General features: G+C 41.6%; 1 pseudogene; it reads left to right on the top strand.

Moving 5' to 3' along the window:
* The first annotated feature begins 8,785 nt into the window (after positions 1-8,785).
* On the top strand, positions 8,786-12,917 carry LOC142167861 (sesquiterpene synthase 15b-like; annotated as a pseudogene).
* Positions 12,918-13,579: the final 662 nt, after the last annotated feature.

Here is a 13,579-nt window from a genome sequence, read left to right as displayed (position 1 = left end):
GATCCCGGGAGCTCCAAAAGCCTAGATTCGAAGAAATTCATCCAAAAGCCTTTTCCCTCGAGTGCAACCCCAAAACCAATCCCTTAAAAATTCGGTATGCCCGAAGATCCCAAATATAACGGTACCACTGATCCCAACGAACACTTCACCTTTTACACGTGTGCCATCAAAGGTAACAATTTGGAAGACGACAAGATCGAATCCGTGTTATTGAAAAAATTCGGAGAGACCCTCTCGAAGGGAGCGATGATTTGGTATCATAATTTGCCACCAAATTCCATCGATTCTTTTGCCATGTTAGAGGATTCGTTTGTAAAGGCACATGCTGGCGCCATAAAGGTTGCAACAAGGAAATCGAACCTCTTCAAAGTAAAGCAAAGGGGTAATGAAATGTTGAGGGAGTTCGTGTCCCGATTTCAAATGGAACGTATGGAATTGCCACCGGTCACAGACGACTAGGCCATCCAAGCTTTCACCCAAGGGTTGAATGAGCTAAGTTCAATAGCATCACGTTGACTAAAGCAAAATTTGATCGAGTATCCAGCAATAACTTGGGCGGATGTACACAGCCGATATCAGTCAAAAATCAGGGTCAAAGACGACCAGTTGGGAGCTCTTTCCGGATCCATGCATCAGAACATGACAACTATTAAAAACCAGAGGGATATCGACAGATAGTGAAGGTCGAATAGAGACCGATATCAACCGTACGTCGCAGATCGAATGAACAACGGCTCAGTGCACAATTCTGCTCGGAACAATCGAAGGAGTGATCGAGGACAAAATTCTCCGGGGCTTATGAGAAAGAGTGGCTTCGATAAATATGGCGATCCTATACAGGCACCTCGACTATTGGAGTACAATTTCAGCGTCGACGCATCGGGCATTGTATCAGCGATCGGAAGAATCAAAGATACTAGGTGGTCCAGACCCATGCAAACCAGCCCTTCCCAAAGGAACCCGAATTTGATGTGCAAGTATCATGGTACGCATGGCCACATAACCAAGGATTTCAGACAATTAAGAGAAGAAGTAGCCCGCCTACTCGATGAGGGCCACCTTCGAGAGTTCCTCAGTGACCGGGCCAAGAATCACTTCAGAGAAAGTGACGCCAGCAAAAACGATAAACAAGAGGAACCTCTTCATATCATCCATATGATCATTGGTGGGGTCGATACTCCACAAGGAACCGTGCTCAAATGCGGCAAGATACCGGCCACAAGGGAAAAATGAACCCGAGGCTATGTACCCGAGAGCACTTTGTCATTCGGAATTGAAGAAGCCGAGGGCATCTCTCAACCTCACAATGACGCTCTAGTAATTTCTATCCTATTAAATAAAGCTCAAGTTAAGCGTGTTTTAGTGGATCCAGGTAGCTCTGCGAATATCATCCGATCATGGGTAGTAGAGCAGCTCGGTTTGCAGAATCAAGTCGTGCCTGCAGCTCGGGTCTTGAACGGTTTCAATATGGCAAGTGAAATGACTAAAGGGCAGATTACTCTACCAATGAATATAGCTAGAACCATCCAAAATACCAAATTCCACGTAATTGAAGGGGGTATGAGGTACAATGCCCTACTCAGAAGGCCTTGGATCAACAATATGAAGGCAGTGCCTTTGACCCTCCACCAAGTAATGAAATTCCCTACGTCGGACGGCGTGAAAATAGTATACGGGGAGCAACATGCTGCAAAGGAAATGTATACGATCAATAAGGTAACACCGATACCAACGCTATCGGCCTCGTAAAGATCGAGCACTAAAGATAGACGAGAAACCAAATAGCAATCACAGCCACTAGTATCGACCGAACCGGTGGAACAGGAAATAGAGGATGACGAGGAAGAGTTTCTGACACCTCTTGCTTTCATCACCCCCGACGACTCCGACGCCACTAAATCTACGATTGAAGAACTGGAGCAGGTTATATTAATCAAATATCTGTCCGAGAGAAAGGTATACCTGGGAATGGGATTGACCCCTGAACTCAGGGAAAAACATATTCAATTTCTTATCGATAACATAGACTGTTTTGCTTGGTCCCATTTAGACATGGCATGGATCCCACCATCGATAACAATGCACCAGCTGAGCTTGGACCCTAGGTTCAAACCGGTGAAGAAAAAAAGAAGACATAAGTCCGAGGTAAAACATGCATTTGTAAAGGATGAGGTAACTAAACTTCTCAAAATAGGGTCAATTCGGGAAGTAAAATATCCCGAGTGATTAGCCAACGTAGTTGTAGTCCCTAAAAAGGGGAACAAACTTAGAATGTGCGTAGATTATAAAGATCTAAACAAAGCATACCCCAAAGATTCTTTTCCACTGCCTAGCATCGATTGCATGATTGTTGCCACAGCCGGCCATGAGATCCTTACTTTTCTCGACACCTAATCCGGGTACAATCAAATTCGAATGAACCTGGAGGACCAGGAAAAGACTTCATTTATCACCAAGTACGGAACCTATTGCTATAATGTAATGCCATTCGGGCTAAAAAAACCTAAGAGCTACTTACCAATGCCTAGTGAATAAAATGTTCGAAGAACAAATAGGTAAATCGATGGAAGTTTACATTGATGACATGCTAGTTAAGTCCTTGCACGCAGAGGACCACTTGACTCATTTGCAGGAAACGTTCAAGATCTTAAGGAAATACAACATGAAGCTCAACCCCAAGAAATATGCTTTCGGGGTTGGATCAGGCAAGTTCCTTGGTTTCATGGTATCGAATCGGGGAATCTAGATCAACCCCGACAAAATTAAGGCCATCGAAGACATCACCGTCGTGGATAGCGTGAAAGCAGTGCAAAGGCTGACCGGGTGGATAGCTGCCTTAGGCCGATTCATTTTGAGGTCATCAGATCGAAGCCATAAATTCTACTCTCTTCTCAAAAGGAAGAACGATTTCGCCTGGACCCCGAAATGCCAACAGGCGCTAGAACAATTGAAGCGGTACCTATCGATCCCACCACTACTTCACACTCCAAAGACATATGAGAACCTTTACTTATACTTGGCGGTATCGAAAATCGCGCTAAGTGGCATCCTAATTCGAGAAGAGCAAGGTACACAGTTTCCTGTTTATTATGTAAGTCGGACCTTAGGGGAAGCGGAGACTAGATACCCTCACTTAGATAAATTAGCACTTGCATTAATAAGCACCTCTAGAAAGTTAAGACCATACTTTCAATGTCACCCCATATGCGTTTTAACCACTTACCCACTTCACAATATTTTGCACAAGCCCGAACTATTGGGGCGATTGGCCAAATGGGCCATCGAACTCAGTGGGTACGATATTGAATATCAAACCCGTCCGACCATCAAGTCCCAAAATTTAGCAGACTTTGTGGCCAATTTCACGCCAACCCTCGTACTCGAAGTTGAAAAGTAACTCTTGTTAAAATCGGGTACGTCGTTGGGGGTTTGGATCCTCTACACAGATGGTGCTTCAAATGTGAATGGGTCCGAGCTTGGCATCGTACTGAAACCTCCCACAGGTGGCGTTATTAGACAATCCATCAAAACCACTAGATCAACTAACAATGAGGCCGAGTACGAGGCCATGATTGCAGGTCTCGAGCCAGCGAAAAGCCTGGGAGCAGAAGTCATTGAAGCTAAATGTGACTCTTTACTAGTGGTCAACCAAGTAAACAAAACTTTCGAGGTTCGAGAAGATAGGATGCAAAGGTATTTGGACAAATTACAGGTAACTCTACACTGTTTCAAAGAATAGACCCTACAACATGTGCCTTGAGAACAAAATTGTGAGGCCGACGCACTCGCAAATTTGGGGTCGTCGGTCGAGTAAGATAAGATCAACTCGGGGAGTCGTTCAACTCTCGAGATCTGTAATCGTGGATGGACATGCCGAAATAAATTCCACGAGCTTAACCTGGGATTGGAGGAATAAGTATATCGAATATTTAAAGAACGGAAAACTCACATCGAACCCTAAAGAATCGAGGGTTCTACGAACAAAGGTTGCTCGATTCACACTAGTTGAAGATGGAACATTATACAGAAGGACGTTCGACGGACCTTTGGCGGTATGTTTGGGATCAGGATACACCGATTATGTTTTACGAGAGGTCCATGAAGGCACTTGTGGAAACCACTCCAGTGCCGAACCATGAATTCACAAAATCATCAGAGCAGGGTACTACTGGGATGGCATGGAGAAGGACACTAAGGAGTTCGTTCGAAAATGTGATAAATGTCAAAGGTTTGCACCGATGATCCATCAACCCGGAGAGCAGCTTCATTCGGTCATTTCTCCATGGCCATTCATGAAATAGAGAATGGATATCGTCGGCCCTCTACCATCGGCCCTAGGTAGAGCTAAATTTATTTTATTTATGACTGACTATTTCTCTAAATGGGTTGAAGCACAGGCGTTCGAAAAAGTGAGAGAAAAAGAGGTTATAGATTTCATCTGGGACCACATCGTGTGTAGATTTGGGATACCAGCAGAAATAACATGCGACAATGGTAGACAGTTTATCGGCGGTAAAGTGACAAAATTCCTCGAAGACCATAAAATAAAAGGAATACTGTCTACACCATATCATCATAGCGGGAACGGACAGGCCGTATCAACAAACAAGATTATCATCCAAAACATAAAGAAAAGATTGAACGAAGCTAAAGGAAAATGGAGAGAAATATTGCCCGAAGTCCTTTGGGCATATCGGACAACATCTAGATCCAGTACAGGAGCGACCCCATTTTCCCTAGTGTACGGCTCTGAAGCTTTATTTCCGGTCGAAGTCGGGGAACCAAGCGCAAGGTTATGACATACATCGGAAGAATCGAACTACGAGGCAATGAATACTAGCCTCGAATTATTATATGAAAAACGAGAAGCGGCACTGTTCAAATGGCTGCACAAAAACAACGAATCGAAAGGTACTACAACAGAAGAACCAACCTCCGCTATTTCAAGGCCGGGGACTTAGTTCTAAGGAAGGTCACCATCAACACTCGAGATCCTAATAAAGGGAAGCCCAGCCCAAATTGGGAAGGGCCTTACCAAGTCCTCGATATAGTCAGGAAACGGTCTTATAAACTTGGAGCAATGGATGGAAAACCATTACCAAACAATTGGAACATATCGCTTCTCAAACAATATTACTGTTAAGGTATGACTTTCTCTTCTCTATCATCTATATACGTATATTTGACATTAACTCATTGCAGGAATTCGACGAAAAACATAAAGACCTCTGGTTTCAAAGCACGCGTTGTACTCTTTTTCCCTTAAGTTCGGCTTTTATCCCAAATGGGTTTTTCCGTCAAGGTTTTTAATGAGACAACAACTATGTGCTACTCGGGGACAAATCAATAGTATCCGAGGCTCCTTCATAATCAACCTCGAATACTGGGAGGCTACCAATCGAAGAAATCAAGTTTGGCTCAAGAAAGTTGCTCCATATCAAATTCATGTCGAACAGGGTCTCGATAGAGAAAAGTGTAAGGGCCAAATGGTCAAAATGAACCATGCCCACGTAGTTTTGCTCGAACTCTGGCACAAGATACAAACACATGTGTAATGACTTATAAAGAAGAACTTCTTTTTTCAAAAACCTCACACTTTGAAAATATTTTCCTGCTTCATGATTCAAACAGGCTTAAAGTCCAACCACCATCAAAGGGATTTTTGATACAAGCGATCGTAAAGGCCTACGGGCTAAGATATTCTGAGTTCGAGTTTGAAACAATCACTCACTCAATTATTAAAGCCTAAGGGCTATCTTACTTCGAGTTAGAGCAATCACTCACTCGATCATTAAGGCCTACGGGCCAAGATATTCTGAGTTCGAGTTAGAGCAATCACTCACTAGATCATAAAGTCCTACGGGCCAAGATATTCTGAGTTCGAGTTCGAAACAATCACTCACTCAATTATTAAAGCCTAAGGTCTATCTTACTTCGAGTTCGAGCAATCACTTACTCGATCATAAAGGCCTATGGGTCAAGATATTCTGAGTTCGAGTTCGAAACAATCACTCACTCAATTATTAAAGCCTAAGGGCTATCTTACTTCGAGTTCAAGAAATCACTCACCTGATCATAAAGGCCTACGGGCTAAGATATTCTGAGTTCGAGTTCGAAACAATCACTCACTCAATTATTAAAGCCTAAGGGCTATCTTACTTCGAGTTCGAGCAATCACTCATTCGGTCATAAAAAGCCTACGGGCTAATATACTTTGAGTTCGAGTTCGAAACATTCACTCACTCAATTATTGAAGCCTAAGGGCTATCTCACTTCGAGTTCAAAACGTTCACTCGACTACTAAGCCTGTGGGCTACTTTTATTTTTCGAGTTCGGGAAAGCGCCCACTTGACCACTAAGCCTGTGGGCTACTTTTATTTCTAGCTCGAGCAAACACTCACTCGGCCATAAAAGCTACAAAGGACCCGCTCCCCCTTAGAAGAAGCTAAGGGCTAAGGGCTATCATCGAGAGCAGTCTCTTCTCCACCGGGCTCCCCCATCTTCGGACCCGCTCTTGCTACTATCATCATCATCATCATCATCGCCATCAGAAGCCAAGGCTTCAGCATCAGCTTCGAGTTCTTTAGCCCTTTTTATCTCTTCAGCAAGGTCAAAACCTCGAGCGTGTATCTCCTCGAGGGTCTCCCTCCGAGACCGACACTCGAGTGTCGGCATTATCCGCTGCCTCTCTTGCCTCCATTTGAGCAGCCTCGGCATCCGCCCGATACACGGCAATGGACTTGTCCGCCATGACTTTCAATGACTCAACCTCTGCCTTGGCCTTAGCAAGCCTTGTATCAAGCTCCTACATCCTCTTGGCCTAAGCCGAACCTTTTTGCTTGACGCTTCGAAGCTGAACATCGGCCGATAATAATTTGGCCAAGATGGTTTCTTTTTCTGCAGCCAGACGGTCGATAGTCTCCTTCCACCGGTCACATTCGGCCTTGATTTGATCGACTACTTCCCGAAGCAACCTGATCTTTTCAACCTTTTTCTACAGCTGAGATTACGAAGGGTTAGCTTCCACTGTTGGGTCAAACCCATACTCTAACAGAACGAGGCTTACCTGCTTATCTAGTTCGGCCTCTTCTTCACGAGCCTTAGCCAAATTTGCTTGGCGGTCCTTTATAACCTCGTCCTTTTGACTGTAAAGAAGTCGCATAGCATCTCTCTCCCTCGAGACCTTCTGAAGCTCGACCTCACACTAGCTGAGGTCGACTCGAAACCTACTGATGGCCTACACAGTAGGGAAAAAATACAAGTCATGTTTAGAAAAGAACAAAGAAACCAAGCACAGTAAAATCATTACCCGAGAAAAAAAATGTTGGGCCTCTTCTAGGAGAGGAGAAGCGTCACTAATATCGGAGGCATCATCGACTCCAGTAAAGCAATCCCAAAAAGGGTCCCCTACACTAGAGCCTCCGCCTATATCGGGGGTCTTCAATTCTCGAGCTTCCTTTAACGCCTCCTCAGAAAAGGTCGGAAGAGAAGGCAAATGACCCACTATCATAGTCCCAAGCGAATCGCTCGGGACGCTCTGATCGAGACTCGGGGTATCGGAACCGACCCCGACCAGTATAGCTGTCATCGGCTCAGAAGGTCTGATAACCTTGATAGCTTTCGCAGATCGGATCACCAAAATTGAAGCATCATCATCTTCTTCTTCTTCTTCTTCTCTCAGTCGTTGGACCGAGTCGGTCGAAAGAGCGATTGCCTTCCTCCTCACCCTTCGAGTTTTGGGCTTGGGGTCCTCTGACTGAGAGACAGCTTTTCGCTTCTTATCTTTCCCCGATTCCGGGACCGGGGACTTGGTTCCTTCCTCACCACTCGAAGGACTCAAAACGGCATCCTTGGTTACACCTGTATGAAAGGAAATCGGTAACGAATGGAGCATAAAAAACATTTCGAAGAACATGAGAAGTGACCCTTGTTGTGATTCTTGGCCTCCCATCTACCTTTTGCCAAATCACGCCAAGTGCGTTCGGCATAAGAGGAAGTCGGGTACCGCTTGGAAAAAGATATCAGATAGAATCAGAGAAAGATACGAAAAGAAACGCCTTATGAAAACCACTTACGGTCGAAATTCCATTCCTCGGGGAATGACATCTTCTCTTCCGGAATGAGGTCATAGGTCCTCACCCGAATATAACGGCCCATACAACCCCTATCCTTGTCTTCGTCGATGCTCGACATTAAAGCTTTTGATGCCCGACGATGAAGCCTGATTAGTCCTCGAAAGATTTGAGGCCGATACAATCGTATGAGGTAATTTAGGGTGAAATCCAGCCCCCAGGCCTTGTTAGAGAAGAAGCGAAGTAAGGTTACTATGCGCCATAGAGATGGATGAATTTGACAGAGGGTGACCTGATATCTTTTGCAAAAATCAATGATCACTGGGTCGACGGGACCCAACATGAAGGGGTAAGTATAAACACTTAAAAATCCCTCCACATGAGTGATGACGCTATCTTCGGGAGAGGGAATTTGCAACACAACCTCGGGACCCCAATTGCAGCCTTTCCTCACAGCCTCGAGATGGCCATCTGTTATCGAGCACATGTACATCGACACATGCTCACATCGACCCGGAACCGACGAAGTATTTTCAACCTTAAAATTGATCTTCAGAGTACACAGGCTAGTAACGTACTCGTGGAGAGGCGGCTCCACTGATGCCTTGTCGCCGGACGGCCGTGAAGAGTAAGCTTTCTCCTTCTGAGGTACGGTTTTTGATGTTTTTTTCATTGATGTAAGAGAAAGAAAAGCAAAGGAAAATGAAAGATTGATGGTGTCAAACACTGATGAAGGTGGCTCTACAAGCGGCGAAATAGAGGCAGAAAGAGTAAGAAATTTTGGGAGATTGAAGATGTTTGCGAGATTGAAGATGTAAAAGTGGTAAATGATAAATGGAAGGGTTATTTATAAGTTTATACCGTGGTGGTTCAGTATCAGTCGTGGCCGACCACCATCTGACGTGCATTAAATACCTTGAAAGACTAAATCGATGGGATAGCTATCGCATATGTCATGATCGAGCCCAGTGAAAACGTCAACTTATAATCCGATCGGACCGTCAAAAATCATATTGCTTCTCACCACATTCTTCCTGAGAAAAGAGGGGACTATCTGTATACGGTCGAAATAGATTTCGGCCTCTGTACATTTGATCGAGTTTCAATGGTAAGCGATCGAAGTGAGAGCTCGAGACGAGTTCTGAGGATAGTACAAACAAGCCTCGAGATCCAAGAACGATCGAGGAATCGGTTCGGTATCATTATCAAGCCCATGACCAAATCCAACCGCAAGGCAATGTGAAGATTGTCGGAGATGCACAGACTGATTGACACTCACCCCGAATGTCAAACTCGAACCAAGGCCGAGGTCTCGACCCAATAGCGAGCTCGAGCCAGTATCGAGCTCGTAGACAGGAGCCGTTGCAACCGCACTAGGGGAGAGAATCTTGGCAGGAATCGAGGAAGAGACAATTCATCATGGGTTCTCCACTATTTATTTTTTATTATAAATAAAGTAAGATCCCTCTACTATAAAGGGGGAAATCCTTGTAAGCACAAGGGGACACATTGTAAGAAAAGACTACTTCTATTTATTGAAGAATAAATCTCTTGAGCTTGTTTTACTCAGCATACTCACTCTTCTTGTTCAATAATTTATATCCCCTTTCTATAGCCAAGAATCTAAACATTTTCACTTCTATGTACGATTTATGTCAAGTTATATCACATATTTTTAGAACTACTTATAAATTTAACTATATCTGATTTTACGGGTAAACAGACTCGTGTCTTAGTGTACTAGTAACCGGAACATAATTTCTTAATTCACCTGTCTTAGTTGCTACTACTGTTAAGTGCTAACCCTAAAGCATATATTACTACGTCTTTCTCTCCTCCAAACGCATATTCGCAAGAGCCAATAAATAGTTATAAGTTCATATTTTCATATCCTATCCTACTGTTTTAAAACACGGAGAGAAAATGGACGGTAATGCTGGAGAAGTAGCTAATCCAGTGTGTCCTCAAACTTGTTGTGGCAGAGGTTACACGGCGCTGTGGCAATCACCATCCTACTGTTTGGGGAGACCATTTTCTTGCCTATGCTCATCTCTCGGTAAATTTGTATTTTAAGAACCTCATTTTTTATTTTTTTTATTTTTTTTTTTTGCATATTCTTCTTGTTTTTAACACACTACTAGCGATGCCTTTGTTCATTTATTTTCGGTTGAAGCAATTCTATTGATGCATTTGTTTGTAAATGTCGAAGTGTGTGACCATCTCATCTAAAATTTTAAATTGTTAGAGATAACATATTTTTATTTATTTAATTGTGTCCCAACATGTCCCCCATGTGCGGATTTAATTCTTTTCCATGGGTCAAGCACATAATTATTTTTCCGATATTGAGTGTCAGTGAGATGAACTCACGATTTCTGACTATTCTGATACCATATTGAAGTTTGTAACCATCTTGTCTAAAAGTTTGAACTGTTGTTAGAGTAAACACTTTTATTTACATAATTGTGTCTCAACAAGAAATAATTTAGAGCACAAAGATATAAAAAAAAAAAGTTATACTCTTTATTTACTCGCACAGGGAGCCAATGAATGGGAAAAGAAACAGCATGAACACCTAAAAGAAGAAGTGAGAAAAATGCTAGAGATGTCTCCTTCAAGATGTTTGCAAACTCTTGACCTGATCACCGCAATCCAATGTCTTGGAGTAGCGTACCATTTTGAGCATGAGATTGAGGAGTCACTGGCCCGTATCTACAGCTGTTATGACCAATTGAATGCTGAAGCTGATGAGACTAACCTCCATCTTGTTGCTCTGCGGTTTCGAGTACTTAGGCAACACGGTTATTATGTCTCATCTGGTAAGTAATCTTAATTCCTCCCACTTGACATTATGCAATTGTTACTCAAGCTAATTTGTTTGCTGTTAAGAGTTTAATTAACTTTTACGCACTGACCGAATAAAATATGATGAAGCAGATGTTTTTAGGAAGTTCACTGACGACCAAGGAAATTACAACAACGCATTGGTTAGCGACGTGGAAGGATTGTTGAGCCTGTATGAGGCAACACAATTCAGAGTACACAATGAAGAAATACTAGACGGAGCAGTTAATTTCACCACCGCTCATTTAAAGCTATTGTTGCTTACATTGAGCAATTCTTTCGCGATGAAAATCAGCAATGCACTAAAGTATCCAATCAACTATACTATGGTGACAGTAGCAACGAGGAAATTCATATCGTTTTACCAAGAAGATAAAGCACATGATGATGTGTTGCAAAATTTCGCAAAATTGGATTACAACATATTGCAGAAGATGCATAAAAGTGAGCTATATGATATCCCAAGGTAATTTGCAAGATAGATAATCACTAATTAACATCACAGTTCACCGCACTGAATTACTTCTAAAAAAAAATACATCAATTTTCAAATCCAACTTTACATTTTTTAGGTGGTGGAAAGAATTGGACTTCGCGAAAGCATTATCTTTTACAAGAGACAGAGTAGTTGAGTTGTACTTCTGGTCTCTGAGTATGTACTTTGAACCTCAGTGTAAGTTCGGCAGGAACATACTAACTAAAGTGTTATGCTTCATTTCTATTGCTGATGATATCTATGATACCTATGGAACAATAAACGAACTAACTCTCCAAACAAATGCAATAGAAAGTTATTTCTTTTTTCTTTTCTTAACATTAATTACAATTTTTAGTTTCCCATGTAGTAATGTGTACGCTAAATAAGAAATTTCATGAAAAATCTTACCTATATTTAAACGTAGATGGAACATTGACGACGTTTCAGAACAGTTACCGTCATATATGAAGCTTTATTACCTAGCTCTTCTAGATGTTTACGTTGAAATTGAGAAACAGTTGGCAAAGGAAAACAACTCATTTCAAGTTAAATATTCCATAGCTGAGGTAAATTAGCTTGTAGCAAATAGTTATTTAGATAATCTACCGAATTAAATTTTTTATGAGAATTCACGAGTCTGTGCTCTTAATTATATTCTTTCAGATGAAAAAGTTGATAAATGCATATTTTCAAGAGGCTAAATGGTATCATGGAAATAACGTCCCAACAATGGAACAGTATGTGAAAAATGGAATTCGATCTAGCACTATCCCATGTCTTGCGACTCTCTCTTGGTTAGGCATTGGAAATGAAGCAACGAAGGAGGCACACGACTGGCTTGCAAGTGAACCTCTAATTTTGGTTGCTTCTTCTATCATTGCTAGATTATCAAATGATATTGTATCACATGAGATATATTATAATTACGAAATAAGTTTTGTAGTTTTTAGTTCAACACTGAATATTAACAAATACTACGCTTATTCCTTGTCGTACTTATGAGTTCAATAAAAGTTATTGTGCGAGCTTAATATATAGTTGATCAAGGCCTTAAGAGGCAGATCCAGAAATTTCAATTTTGTGGGTTCAGACTCACGTTTCAACCGCTGAACCCATCACCTTATTTGAATTATGGGTTCACACTTCAATATTTTCATCCGTTCTAATGGTTTTTGCACGAATAAGTTTAGACTAAAATTACGGGTTCATACCATTTTTTGTCTAATGCTTGTCGCTCTTATGGATATGCAGAGAGAGCAAGAAGGAGGAGATATATCAGGTGTCGAATGTTACATGAATGAATATGGTGTGACAAAGGAAGAAGCATACGTAGAGATTAGGAAAATAATGGATAATAGTTGGAACTTGGAAGGATTTGAATCGAGAATGCCTAAAACGAACAGTTGTACCTAGGGTTTTGCTCATGCCAGTGCTCAACCTTGCTAGGATGTCGGAGTTCTCATACAAAAAATAACTTGAGAGATATCATCTCTGAGGTGCTAGTTGATCCCATTACAATATGAAAACTTGAAAAGCAAAATCAAAAAGAAAATGGAATAAAAAAGAAAACAGGTATTGCAATTCTCTAGAATGCTTATATTTTTATTTTCAATTAGTTTATTTCGGTTGAAAGGAGAATATGATATATATGTACTATATGTCATTGTATTTGTAATAAAAGAAGTTCCTAATTTATCTGTGTCAACGATGTTTTTTACTTTAATGCCACACAAGAGTGCGTGATTTGTGTGGTGTCCAATTTTCGCGTGCACTGATTATAGAAGGACATGGTTCTTCTAAGTGTTCCTTATACTACTGTTGCAGAAATAGTAAATGCGGAAAGTAAAGAACACAAGTATTTTTACGCGAAAAACACCCGGCTCAAAAAGTAAAAAAATCACGACCTACTACTCAACAGGATTTTCCCCAACACTTCACTAAATCAATGAGCCAAAACAGCATTTACAAAACTCTTTGTAAACCTAAGGATTAACTCTAATCTCATTGTGGCAACCAGCCTCTAACTGTTGCGACAACTTCAAGTTATCTCTAACTTAAATACTTAGAGTACCTAATACAATTACTTCTAGATAAAGTTGAAAGGTACAACTTGAAAACACCTACTGCAATTGAACTAGAATAAAAGACAGACGCTTGGAACTGGTTCTTCTATTTGGTTCTTGTA

This window comes from Nicotiana tabacum, chromosome 2 (assembly GCF_000715075.1).
Source record: "Nicotiana tabacum cultivar K326 chromosome 2, ASM71507v2, whole genome shotgun sequence".
NCBI lineage: Eukaryota > Viridiplantae > Streptophyta > Magnoliopsida > Solanales > Solanaceae > Nicotiana > Nicotiana tabacum.
This window is presented reverse-complemented; position numbering and strand designations above follow the sequence as displayed.